General features: G+C 40.3%; 1 protein-coding gene across 6 annotated transcripts in view; it reads left to right on the forward strand.

Moving 5' to 3' along the window:
• diaph2 (diaphanous related formin 2) overlaps positions 1–14552 on the forward strand; it is a 453020-nt gene that overhangs the window by 255310 nt on the left and 183158 nt on the right. The window lies entirely within an intron of this gene.

The raw sequence follows: 14552 nt of genomic DNA on the forward strand, positions 1-14552 counted from the left end.
TGTACTCCATCCTACACTTACACTACTCCTCTAGCTTTATCTGATCATGCGAGCGATGCACAGATCTGTAAACCCCAACAGGCTTTCCGGGGTGTAGCATCCATATAGTAGGCGTGTGAAGCCTGTCATCTAATGCTTGCCTGCACAGCCAAGCACTCAGACACTTACTTTTCATTGTCTGGAGAAAAATGCAATGCCTCACTCAGTCGTTCTCTCTAGCTTTTATTTTCTCTCTCTGACAGGAATGTGGCTTAGCCTCTCTATTTTGCTTTTATTTTTAACTCCGTCCCTCTTTTCCATTCTTTTAAGGTTTTTGGCTTTGTTGATGTCATTCCACATTTTCCTATCACACAAGTAAAGAACCATCATCCCAATGACAACAAAGAGCCTGCAAAACAATCAGATAAAAAGCATTTATTATAGTCACTGGTCCATGCAAAGGTCTGCATGAAAAAGGCATACATGCTGTCAGAGTCTCTCTTCCCCACTGTAGAGGTGTGACATAGAAGTGAAAGGGATTGAAGACTGGGTCCAAGGTCCATACACCGGCATTGTGTTTGCAGGAGTTGTTTTTGCCCCAAGAAGCCATGCTCAGCTCCAAGCCACCAATGAAGCCACAGCCTTAAATCTTGCACTCTGACAAAACCCCTTCACTCGGCATCATGCTTTTATATTAATACACATCCATTTGTATAACAACAAATTGTTGTCAATTTAGACGATAATTGGGGAAACACACACAAGGATTTCGCATATTGCTGCCAGGGAGGTAATATCTTAAAGTTCTGTTGTCCAGTGGTGGCTTAATCTCTCAAAGAACCCTCCCGCAGCCCTCGGGGATGACTTTAATGCTGGGATAGTGGTTTTGGTTCAATGTCCTTGTACCGCTGATGCCAAAAGCACAGTAAAGCCAAAAGCCAGAACAATGCAGATATCATTAATAAGCTCTCAAAGGCTCTGGCCCTCTCTGAAATAATGCAGAAGTGGCATTATAGTGTGCTGAGAATATGACAACAGACCACACTTCAATGTAATTCAATAGTAACAGGTTAGCCCTGATTAAGGAAGAGAACGGTGAGGGATAAACAAGGATTTTATCAGCATTTTTCTCGGCAGAAGAGTTTTAGAGAACAATCTCACCGCCCAATCACTACATTCTCATGGACTAATGTTTCTTATTCTTTCTCACTCACTCTCCATACGAGGGTTGTAGTTGGCCACTGTGCTGGCCTGGAGCAAAACTTTATCTTGGAATTCTAATAAGCTTTTCTATCTACATCATATTCAAGATGGACTCAACCTTTGTACTCTTTGTATAGCGCTATCAACAGGGAGCTGTGTAATGAACACTAATAGCTTTCATTTGAAAATGACCCACTGCACGTCTCTCTTATAACCTCACATGCTTTCATTACAGCAGGGCTAAGCTCAGTTCAGCTCAGTTAATGCGTTCAATGACAGTCAGTTATTCACAGGAAATAGTACTGGGGGCTTTGACACTTTTTTTGTGGTTTCAAAAGATCTGTCTTCTTTTGTTTTAAACTTCAATCTAAACTAAATATATCATCATGTCTGTTATTTGGCAATTTGTTTACTATAACATTTTTTTTTTTTTACCTGTCAGGCCCCTGATGCAAATAATGAATGATTTTTTGTATTACGTTTTTAAGGAAATGCTGTAATATTGCAACTTTGGGCCTATTTGGGAGCAAAATTTCAGCATTTACACTCTGCACACTGTCAGAACAAATATACAGTACATAACAACTAAGGGCTTATTTGAAGTTTGGATTGCTTACATAGCACCATAACAGTAAATATTATGAATAATAATCACCCAACAGTCTTATTTTTATGAATTGGAATATATTAAAAATAAACACAACATATAAATATTAAATACAAAACAGCCTGATGGTTACCACAATACCGTGGTCACGTGATGCCTACCACGGGTCTGAGCAAGTCACCGTCATCACCGCAAAAAAAAAAAAAAAAAAAACATTGCCCTGCCCATGTGTGCACATTGTGTCCAATGAAATGGATTGATTCTAATGACATGGATTATGTCCAATGACATGGAATAACATAAATAACATGTCATTGGACATAATCCATCCATAACATAACATGTCATTATGTCCAATGACATGTTATGTTATTTAATAAACATTTTTATTTTTTGAATTTTGGCAGGGTAGGCAGTGCCTAACCCTTGTAGTAGTACAGTAGTAGTAGTAGTATCTGACTAAGGCTTTCAATTATATGAGACGTTCTGGTCTCTTCCATGTTCTGCAGCGACTCGGTTGTCCGGCAACTCTTTTGGCAATACTCCAAGGCTTCCATGATGGGATACGGGCAACCGTACAGTTCAACGGTGCCCGTTCAAATGAGTTTGATGTCTGATGTGGAGTAAAGTAGGGGTGTGTCCTCGCTCCCACCTTGTTTGGCATCTATTTCTCGGCCGTGCTGCGACGGGCATTTCCTGATCCGGTTGGGGTTCTGCTGCACACTAGGTATGATGAAAACTTCTTCAGCCTGGCTCGTCTGAGGGCCAGAAACCAGGGTGAAATGCGTCCTTGTGCACGAGCCTTCCTGGCTCACACTGAACAAGAAATTCAGGAGATGTGATATTCTTTTGCTGCTGCCTGCACAGAGTTCGGACTTACCATAAGCCTCAAGAAGACAGTGGTGATGGCTCAGAACGTTCCTGCTTCCCCTTACGTCACCATCAATGGCACAGTGCTGTCGGCTGTCGAGAAATTCACTTACCTCGGCTCAACCTTGACAGCAAACAACACCCTTGACGCTGAACTGAATACCAGGATCGGTCGTGCCTCAACAACCTTTGGGCGGCTTCAGTCTCGCGTCTGGAACAACAGCCACCATTCTCTCAAAATAAAGGTGCGCGTATATGAGTCCTGTGTGCTTTCCGTCCTTCTGTATGGAAGCGAAACGTGGCCTACATACTTGCGGCAGGAGCACAAGCTTAATGCTTTTCATTTCCGTTGCCTACGACAGATCCTTGGCGTGTCATGGCAGGATCGGGTCCCGAACACCACCGTGCTGAAGCTCACTAACAGCAGTGACATGTACACCATGCTCCGGAGGAGGCAACTCAGATGGATGTAGTCTATCTTCCATGGGGACTTAGCTGTGGGACACCGCCCTTGTGGCCGACCAAAGCTCTGCTTTAAGGATGTCGTCAAGCAGGACATGAATGTCTTCAACATCAACCCTAACAAATGGCATCACCTTGCGGAAGACCGGGCAGCTTGGTGGTCTGAATTGACAGAAGGAGCGACTCTGTCCTGTCATGCTTACACCAGCTTTTGCACAGAAAGACGGCATGCTAGACACCGTTCAGATCGGCGCTTGCGCTGTAAAAGGCCTTGATGAGGCAGTGCCTAGTTTGCCTACCTAGACTGCACGTCACTGATATATATATGTATATAATTTAGAAATATGCATGTCATATTGGTTGATGTAAGTCAGCGAGATGGCCTTGTCTCTTACCTGTCTCTCTGACTATCTTCATCAACACAGACTGAAAACACTCAAAATATAATCTCATTTCAATCTCAACACTGCCTATTACTTGTCAGTCTGCACTATTTAATGCGCTGAGCTTCATTAGGACTATGTCTGTCAATCACTGTGGACAGTCCTCATCTTCTCTCACAAGCAGTGTTTTTAATCATAGAAGATAGTCTATAGCATGACTGTGTAGTGTTTATTATTGTGTGAGGTAGGGGGTAGGTAAGGTAGGTTCTCCCCAGAGTCCAGTGACATCATCATTTTCGATGCGTCATTCCATCGAATTGACCATGTTTCTGTAATTATATATCATAAGCTATTTTCTGCGAGAGTAGATGTATTATAAATGGAAAAAAAATCAATTTTGAACAACTGCTTGCCACATTAGTATGCCCCTGCAGTACCTTCTCGTTTTTTTTATGAATTATGCCAGTCATTTCTTAGTATTCATCCCCATTGACCGCTAGACTACTGCAAAGGAAATGTACTAATGTAACATATACCTTTGTGCAATTCAGTATTCAAAGAAACTCCATACTTCCCATTTTTCTCATTTTAGCACCTCATGTATTTTTGATCCCTGAGTTGATCAGTTGGAAATGTGCAATGCTCAATCCTGTTTCACTCCTTCCGTGTGAATTATTCTTTATGAGTCCCTTTGGTCAGAATACTTTTTCAAACGGCAGATATTTCATTCATACACGCTGGACTGCATAACTAAGGCCCTTTTTAAGGCTCACTTGCATTCACTAGTAATATTAAGAAATTGTAAATCATGCATCAATATTAGTGCTATTGTATGATTTGTGATGCTAATCTCATACAATGAAAGTCATGGAGGTAAAATGTCATAAAAAGTCAAGTCATTTTTAGAATCAAATGAGGGTGAGAAAATGAATTTTTATTTTTTAGTGAACTATCCCTTTACAATGTTATCTTGATTTCCATTACACAAGCGTAGATGTTAAAACTTCGCGCTGATTTGTACTCGGCTTTCGCCAAGATAAGCACAAACTAAGACTATAGCTTTACAGTAAACTATGCTTCTCCATCCATTTACGCTTCTTTCCATATGGTGATGTGAATCTCATTCTGTCCGGCGTTAATGTCTGCAGTGCAATTGGCGTTATTGTAATTGGAAGTTACTATTTCCAATACTATTCCAAAACTAAATTAATATTACAATATTAAACCAGACTCTGAAGAGCGTGGCGGCATGTACACAGCCAGCTAAAATCTTTCCATCTCAGCCAGAGCCAGTCGCTGCTCCTTTCTGCTGCTTCAGTTCTTTACTGTGCGATGCAACTCTTGGCCACTGAATCTGACGTCTCTGAGGAACCGGGTTGTAGAGTGTGCCACAAAACCCCGACAACCCAATTCCACTGGATAAACCTGTATTCTCCATCCTCACTGTTCTGCTTCAGTGGCCAGATGAGCATACCGCAGTTTCTGCCTCTCATATGCCTTATATACAGCAAACAATATCTGGTTGGAGGTTAGTGGTGGCAATCTCAGGTGGAAAAATAAGCCGTTGATCAAGATCAGCCAGCATTTCCAGTCCCTAGCTGTTTCCAGTTCTCCCTGGCGAGAATTGTTTTTAACACCTTTTCTTGGCCGTTGATCGCCTGGTCGGAGGAATATTGTCCTCTGCGTGTCATGTTTTGTAGGTGGCAACTTATTGGTCATGTTACGCTTGCCTTCCAATGGTAAAGCCAAACATCGCAGTACTTGGTCATGGCGCCAAGTAAACCGACCTTGTCTAAGGCCCCGTCCACACTACTGCGTTTTCGTTTAAAAACGGAGAATTAAAACGAATACGATCTCCGTCCACACCAGCGTTTTGTCTGCGTATTAGAATTGATCTCCGTCCACATTAAAACGACTGAAAACGCAGATCACGTGACCATTCACCAACACTGGGCATGCGCGCGCCGGTGTAAACAGTGGTTGGCGAATCAGGGAAGGACACGTCATGACTGATGACACCCAATCATAGAGCCGAGCGTGAGCCTCTGCGTCATCGTTTGTAAACTCCTCCGTTTTGTCTCGTCCACACTAAAACGCCCTCCGGAGTTTCAAAACACAAAACGCAGCTGCTGCGTTTCTAAACTTCTCTGTTTTAGGTCTTCGTTTTTCCCGTTTTAGTGTGGACGGGAGGTGCAAACGTAGCAAAAGGTCTCCGTTTTTAAACGAAAACGCAGTAGTGTGGACGGGGCCTAAGAGCCACCTTACATCCTGTTAGAATGTGCCTTAATGTGGCAGGTGATGAACACAAAGGACAAGATGGATCCTCTCCTACCCAGAGGATAAGGTTCTGCAGTTGATGGGAGAACATCATATGTTGACCTGATAAGGAAACTGATCCTACTCTCTTCCATTGAATAAAGGTCTTGCCAGCCCATCTTGCGTTGTTCCACACTCTCTCATGTCATCCACTCTTATCCTTGATTTATATATGTTTTGGCATGTACAAAAAGTCATTACATAGCATTCAATTTTTAAAAGCAGCTTTCCTACTGGTGGCAATGTTTTGTAAATTTATTTGATGACTTTAGAGGCACAGAAATGGCAAAACCATTAAAAAATATTCAATGATTATTCAATCTGATTATTCAATTGTCTGTCCTTGAAATCTCTTTTTGCTACTCTCTCTAAGCACCATAATGGCAGCTAATAAAGTATGTAGCCCAATGCATAATGTGCAACACTGACAAATAACCACACTCTCTGTCCTGTGTGATACAGTACCACAGCATTAGAGATGACAGTACTGCATTCTTGAGTTTTTAGGAATCTGGCATCACATTAATAGCTTATTAGGGTGATGTAAGGTAGCGTCCTTGACTGAAATCTTTGTAACATTTTCTGAGGAGCCAGTTGTCCATCCTGACGTATGCCCTGTCAGCGCTCTCTCCCGCTGCGCCTCACTTCAGCTCAGCGCAGCATGCTTGTGGATGGCTGTGCCTGTTAGGGGTTTCGTGTTTGCCCTTGCTTGTTATTATTGTTTATCTTGTTTGTCAATCACCCGGATCGTCTGCTATTTCGACATTGCCTTCATACATATTCATGAGCCCTCATTACTTGTTGGTTCAATGGTTGGTTGCAGGGCATGGTGATGGTGCCAGCTTTTGTTCTCGAGACTTACAACAGGTGATGGGCAGCCTGTGTATTGTTAAAAAGCGGCTACCTCCTCGTCTCTCTCTTGAAACCAACACGGAAGTGAATTAACCTGCAATTCATTGAATGGCCGCTTGAGGCAGGCTGCAAAAGTGACTCAAATCTCTATCTCCCCCATGTTAAAATGCCCAACTTTACAGCACAAAAAAATATGTTTACAGCCCTGTGCAAAAAGGGTTTTTTTTTTTTTTTTTTTTTTTTTTTGTCTATAAAGCTAACGTTGCCCTTCATGACAACTGTGAGGGGGGGTAGATTTTTTTACAACTCATCCGTTAAAATTATATTAAGCCTTAAAGCTCTGCATAATTAAGGGTGTGGCCACTTGAGTGACAGGTGAATTGCGACTGCTGTCACTACTAGCTGTTTGTCTGCTGCCTGTTCACAGAAAGTTCAAAGAACATTTATTTTTTTATTTATTTTTTTGTAAAATCTGTAATGCATCCATGCTGAATAAAGTATTAATTTCTTCAAAAACAATTGTATCTTTGTGAGGACATTCATTGGCATAATGTAATCCCCATCTCAACTAAGTAACCTAACCTGTTACCCTAAACCTACCCTTAACCTAAGTATAACCTTATCCCTAAAACCAAGTTTTGCCCCTTAAACAGGCCTTTAAAGGGGTCTCAGAAATTGAGGACTGGCCAAAATGTCCTCACTTTACTCTCTTTGTCCTCACGCCGATGGTATCAAACCAGTCCTCACAAAGATAGTTTTATGCATGCACACACACACACACACGAAATGTAACAGACTGCTCAGGTGTTCATTTTTCCCATATCCTGAAATGTTTTCGTTAGAACGACTAAATTAATGTCATGGTAAGTATGTCAGCTTTGTCAACTCTATCGCTTACCGACCCAAATAATCCATTTTTTATTTTATTTTTCATTTAGTTTAATGCGATTTTGGAATCTGTCATCCCAGGTTTGTCGCCTGTCAGTCGCCAACTGTGCCTAGTGACTGTGACAGTCTGAGGTGTTGATTTAGCGGAGTAGAGATCCCTTTCGAATCTGTCAGAGTGCGACTCTGTAGATTAGCTTAATGCCAACTTGCACAACCCTCTAATGTGTCGCATGTTGTGCCCATTGAGGAAAATTAGCCTCCCGAGTGACTGTGTATCTGTGTATTCTCTGTCTGTTTGTAAGACCGCCACTATTTAGGTGTCACATCCTACTTAAGCAGCCATTGTTGCTATTCATTTAAATGCATGTTTTATCAAACCTGTGGCCTTCACTGTCTCCAAAATACATTGGCTTTCGAAAGTATTCAAACTTAACCTTCTTTTTTTCATATTTTGATGTTGCTGCCTTGTTAAACTACTCTAAATGACTTTTCCCCCATATTAATCTACACTCCATACACCATAATGACAAAGCAAATGTATTAAGAATAATACAACAAAAATTTAATAAATGCATTGCACAAGTTTCCAAACCCTTAACTCAGTACTTTGCTGCCTTAAGTCTTTGGGTATGATGTGAAAAGATTTACACATCTGCATTTGGCGATTTTCAGCCATTCTTCTCCTCGAATGCTCTCAAGCTCTGTCAGGTTGGATGAGGACCATCGCTGGACAGACATTTTCAGCTTTCTCCAGAGATGTTATGATTGGGTTCAAGCCCATGCCCTTGCTGAGTTGTCCATAAGCTACCCTTGCATTGTCTTAGCTGTGTGCTTAGGGTTGTTGTCCCGTTGGAAGGCGATCCTTTTGCCCGGTTCGAGGTTCTGAATGCTCTGGCCTAATTTTTCATTATATATATGATCGTGGAGCTCTACTAGAGTGATGATCAGCTTCTAGGTCACCACTTTAATTAAGCCCCTTCTCCATCGATTTCTCAGTTTAGCCAGGAAACCAGCTTTAGGAATAGTCCTGGTTGTTTCAAACTACTTCCATTAAGGAGTATGGAAGCTGAATGCTTTTGTGAACCTTCAATACAGCAGGACAATCACACCTGTCTTCCCCAGATCTGTATCTCGACACAGTCCTGTCTCTGAGCTCAGCAGGCAGTTATTTTGACCTCATGACTTGGTTTTTGCTCTGAAATACATTTTCACTTGTTATATATTTTAGTAAGAAGTGTGTTCATTTCCAGGTCTTCCCTATTCAATTGATTTTGCCACAGGTTATCTTTACTCGAAGTGTAGTAACATCTACTAGATACTTTACAAATCTTTTTTTATTGTTATTATTATGGTGTATTGAGTTTATGTGAAAAAAGAGTAATTTAAAGCAGTTTAACGTAAGGCAGCTAAGTTAAGGGTTTTGAAAACTATCACAAGCCACAGTATATGTTCCTAAAATAGTCAGCCATGTTTTAGTGCAAGTTCCTGGGAAGTGTGTGATTACACTGGCAAGTGGAGTGCTGTGTTATTAAATCATGAGACACAGCTGTGATAAAATTGTGACCTAATTTCATAGACCAATGCTATATTGCACCCTAATTCCCTAATTGGATAGAAGCTGTTTTGCATTGACAGTGTCATAATAATTACACTGCTTATTTATTACCCCCCTTCCTGTAAGTTTGATAAGGACTGCATGTGTATTATTAGGTTTCTTAGAGATAAGGTGACTAACTCATCAAACAGGTCGTTCAACTCTGATGCTGGGCTGAATCATAGACTCTAAATTACACGGACGAACAGATTTACTCTAATCTGAGCCATTTATTGCTCTAAGAGGCATTACATTGTGACATTTTTGTTGCATGATACATACGATTTCTTTACAGAGATCAAAGTATTATCTTCAAAATGAAGTCATTATGTGCACGAGTAAAATATTTATTGAAACTCACAAATATAGCTCTCATGAAGTATTTTTTTTTTTTTTTAAGTCTGTCTGGGTATGTTACAGAGTTCTCCAGTATTGATTTAAGCAGAGGTCCCTGAAACGATTTACCGAAAGCTGTGCCGAGACCTGCTGAGACGGCACGGCAGGAAGGCGACTGTATAATGTTTCATGTGTGCTTGGCCAAGAGAGAGCCTGAGCTGCATGCAGCAATGCGTCCCAAAAAATGAAGAACAGATTAATTAGAAGAAAAAAAGGAGGGTGAACAGACTATCACTTCTGTTAGCCCTATCCACAACTGACCTGACTGGTTCAGATGAGGAGTTCTGTGTTTGGCATCACATACAGGCAAGGTTACAGCCCTCCCGTGTACCCCTCCTTTTGTGAATTCTTTCAGTTTAATAAAGAGTTTATTGCTGGGAGAACATTTTTATTGATTGTGCTGTCCCTGGGAGGGTAATTTGAGATTTGTTGATCTTCCCTCGTTTCTGACTTTACCATTGGGCATATGCTTTGCTGAGCCGGGGAGAGACGTCCGTGGGAGTAATTTATTTCCATCTACCCAACCAGGGTGCGCCTGCTGTAATGGCTGTTCTTTTCCCTTAGCCTGTACTGTGCTTGCTGTCTCGCTTATTGACTTAACAAACACTCTACTGATGGAGATTCAGATAAGTTTAAAAACACACCTTACACTCTAAAAAATGCTGGGTTGTTTTAGCCCAATTTTGGGTAAAATATGGACAAACCCAGCCATTGGGTTACATTTTTAATTTATATTTTTAACCCAATTGGCTGGGTTTGTCCATATTTTACCCAAAATTGGGTTAAAACAACCCAGCATTTTTTAGAGTGATTAGACTTGAAGGCTGTGTTTGGAATGGAGTACTAGATTGCTCCCTACTGAACACCGAACATTAAAATTAATCTGTCTATTATTTAATTTATTGTTAATTTGTTTATTTTCAGTAAGCGGAACAGTAGGCACTATCCCGTTTTAAACATGTTTTTGTCACATAAACTTGTGGTGTTGCACATGAGTGGCATTTTTTTTTTTTTTTTTTATCAAGAAAATAAAAATGTTCTTATATATATGTATAATATACTATATGCATGTATAATCAGCATACTATTTATTATTACTGTTATTGGCTGACTTTTTTTATTTAAATGTGTTTAATATTGACTTTTGAAATGAAAATATATCTTTCATACCTCCAATACCAGTGATACTGCCGACCCCAGTAGCCTGACTATGTCAGACTTTGTACTTCCGCTCAATGTCAGTTCGCTTCTGTACTCAGTCTGAGATGGCGACCTATCTCTCAGTTTTCCTCCCGCCTGAAAACAGCCAATTAACAAACAGAGGACCCGTGGTGTAGACGCTAAGCCCCGAGTTTAAGATTGAATTTTAGGTTAGGGAAATTGAAAACGACCACGGATATGAACGAAAATGTGATAAAGAAAAAAATAATAATTATGCCATTCCAGACTCTGTCTATGAAGCAAAGCGAAGTAGCAGTTTGGCAATTCCCAGGCTACAAACCCAGAGGGTTAAGCATTCATACATATTATTCATACTCTATACGGCAAAACTAGTAAGACTAGTGTGGAAGTATGCTAATCTGAACATATCCAGAGTCTCTGTTCTGACTAAAGACTTAAAATTATTAACTTGGCATCGGTTGAGTGTGTGATCGGAAAATGTCTACATCAGAGATCAAAGTATACTGCTGGAAACCTCAGATATTTTCATTCAGTCAAAATGTTTTCTTATTCTGAGCCTTCTCTGTCCTGCTTTCCTTCTCTGTATCCTCTTCCAACACTGGATTAATTCCTGTATCATTTAAGAATTTGGCAGTCATTACACTTACAGACTCTCCTCGTTTTAACAGTTACATGGAAATGTACCAAAGCACAAGTAATTGCACCTTAATTCCGGTGTTTCACTCAACATTGAAATTACGGTCTTCCCAGACACACCATAGCAGTGCTCAGTAAGTGCAAATTCCATCCATCCATCCTATCCTACTCATATCCTATCCTATCCTACTATCCTATCATTTCTCATACTAAGTTTGAGAATTGTATTCATTTAATAATAAAAAGCATTTTTTTTAATTAAATAGTAAAAAATAGCTACAAATCTGTTGGTTAACATTATCCTATGTGAAGACATCATTTGAAAATACATTAGTTTTAGAGGAAGAAAAGTTTGCATTTAGGTTAAAGATTACAAAACCAAACTTAAAAGTTACCTTAGGAATAACCTGCACAGATGAATCTCTTAAACTAAGATTAGGAACATGAATTAAGGAAGTAAATAAGGTCATGAAGTCTGAAAGGACATTGAGATGAGCAGTGTCTTGAAGAATAAAGTGTGACAGCATGCCTGTATCTGGTCCTGCAGATAGAGTCCAAATGGCTGGATTATTAGCATAGCATGTCTTGTCTGCTAGAGGGCCCATGCTCTGCAACCCCCCCCCCCAGATGTACTGTAGATTGAGTCTGTAGGCCTGGAGAGAGCAGACTGATTCTTTCAGGGTTCAACCACCTCTTACCAACCCTCCCATATGGCTCTGCTTGCGTGTCATTTGCTCAATATGCGGGACTCCGATAATTATGTTAACCATAGACGAGCGTAGTAGCAATTAACAGCATTTTCTCTCCTGTAACTTTAGCCCCATTTGTGACATCTTCCCTCTGTCTCTGCTCCATTTGGCGGGTTGTCCTATAGATGGCTTTGGAAAGGAGGCAATGGCGAACCCTAATCGCTTGTCTCGTCTGTGCGAGTGGCGATGGAGAAATACAACTCCAATAATGAGATTTGGCGGCACATTAGCCAATGATGATTGCTTTGGCTGAATGGTGTGCTGCTGTGTTGTTGTTCTTCATTCAAAATCAATGATACATTGTTTAGCGGAGCTTTGTTCCTCAGCCGAACCGCCGGGCTAATGTTCCACACATTCTTTCAGACGAGAGAAAGGCCGTTTTACCGTAATCCCTCCCCCTAACGTGGCTGATCTTTGCTGCTCGATTGCAGGCTTTTTCTCAACAGCTCAAAGCCTGTCAACACATTTATTTAATTTAACATCTGAGATGATGGAGTCAGCCGTCAGTTTTATCTCGTTGTCCAGACAATTATAGGCTTCTGACACGTTTTAATTTTAATCTAGGTTTGCTTTGAACTAGGGAAAGTGGATGTGTTAGGCATTATTAAAAGGTGTTGTGCTTATGCATGTATTCATTTATTCCAGAAAGAACAAAGCTAATGATTATCTCATCAAAAGCAAGCACATGTCTTGCGGAGAAAAAAAAATCTACAATGCTGTCTGTGTTTACTATTGAGCATACTACCAAACTCACTGAAGTTTAAAGGTCTAGTTTATAGTAAAATCACATTTTTATTTCTGTTACTGCTTTCTGAGAATTCCTTTGTACGTGAGAGATTCTTATCCATTATTAATTTAAGTAAAGTTCATCAAAATCTCTCAGCACTAGATACTCTTTATTTTGTTCAATATCCAGGTGTCAGTGCATTGGCTTTGTGTTGCGTCAGGCTTATTATTGTCAGCACGACATTTGAAGTAATTTCAGAGGCCACATAAAAGTATTTCACAAGAATTAGGCCATGCTTCCAACAGGAAGGGCAAGAAAGGCAGTTGTTGTTAATATTTCAGTTGTGTACTTACAGTAGGCCTATATTGGAGATACGACACACATGCCAGCCCTCACATCAGCTGGAGCTTGTAATATGCTGGCAACCCAAGCAGGATTGGCTATGTGTGATTATGCCAACCAAATTAGAAGACTAATGAGTGAGGAAATCTACCAATGGAAAGGGCACCTCTTCTCTGGTGGAAAAAAAAAAAAAATTGCCATGCTTCTTTTCATTTAGTCAGCTGACCTTTATGAGCACAATTAGCATTTAGAAAAAAATGAAGGTTCTCTCACTCGCCCACATCACCTACAGCGTGCTTTTACTTTTAGAGGTAATTGCAAAGTTGTACGAGCAATATGAACATTTTTGGGGGGTGTAAAGCAAGGCAATGGAAGTTTCTGACATCGGTAAAGTGGCATATTTTTAGTGGAAAAATTGCCTCAAAGATGTCCTCCATCCTAATTGTCTGAAGAAAAAGAAAGCCATAAATATCAGGGACATTTCAGTGACATCTTAAATTATGTGGGCGTGGGGGTGGTATTTATTCCCTTATTTCTCATAGTCACCTTGAATCTCATTTGCTCAGCACTGTAAAACTTTGGCTCTATCTAGTCCCAACCGGCTAAGAAGTTGTAGAAAACAAGATGGAATCAAGATCAGCACAGTGTTGGGCTAAGAAAATGTTGTGAGCTAAGCTAGCAGTTACTCTACATTAAATGTAGCTTCACTACATTGTGCCTTCCACGTTAGCCTTGTAACATAGCCTTGTAAAAATGTAGCAAGCTAGGCTACAGCAATATGGCAAAAGTAATTTACTACATCATATATATATATTATGGTTTTAATTGCAATGACCAATTTATTTAAAATGTTGGCCCAATGATTTAAGCAAATCTTTCTTCAGAGGTTAAACCAACCTTTTATTTTGATTGCCATGTAGACCTTTGAGTCTATCTGTTTTTTTTTTTTTTAATTTTATGACGATAGGTTTTCTCAAATCAAGCTAAAATGCTGCTAAATTGACTCTCAGAGCTGCTGTGTAGATGAAGTGCATGCATTAATGTCCTCATATAGGCTGAAAACATCACAAGCGTGCTTCGTTGTGTGTTGTGTGGTGTGTGTGTATGTGTGGTAAAAGTATGTTAATGTAGTTAAACTAGTAGCGTCACTACTTTTAGTGACGCTACTGCCCAACACTGGATCAGCATTAATATTTCCCCTTGAATTGAGCTTCTATAGATTTGTAAATCCCAAAGAGATTGGCAGTGTGCAGGAATAGGAAAAGATGTGAACATTAGGGAGTCTCTATGTGAATTGCAAGTGTAATTCAGTCCGCCAGCATTAAGCACAATAGCATATAAAGCTATGGCCTCATTTAAACCATAC

The sequence above is a fragment of the Pimephales promelas genome, chromosome 9 (assembly GCF_988280905.1).
Source record: "Pimephales promelas chromosome 9, fPimPro1.hap1.1, whole genome shotgun sequence".
Taxonomy (NCBI): Eukaryota; Metazoa; Chordata; class Actinopteri; order Cypriniformes; family Leuciscidae; genus Pimephales; species Pimephales promelas.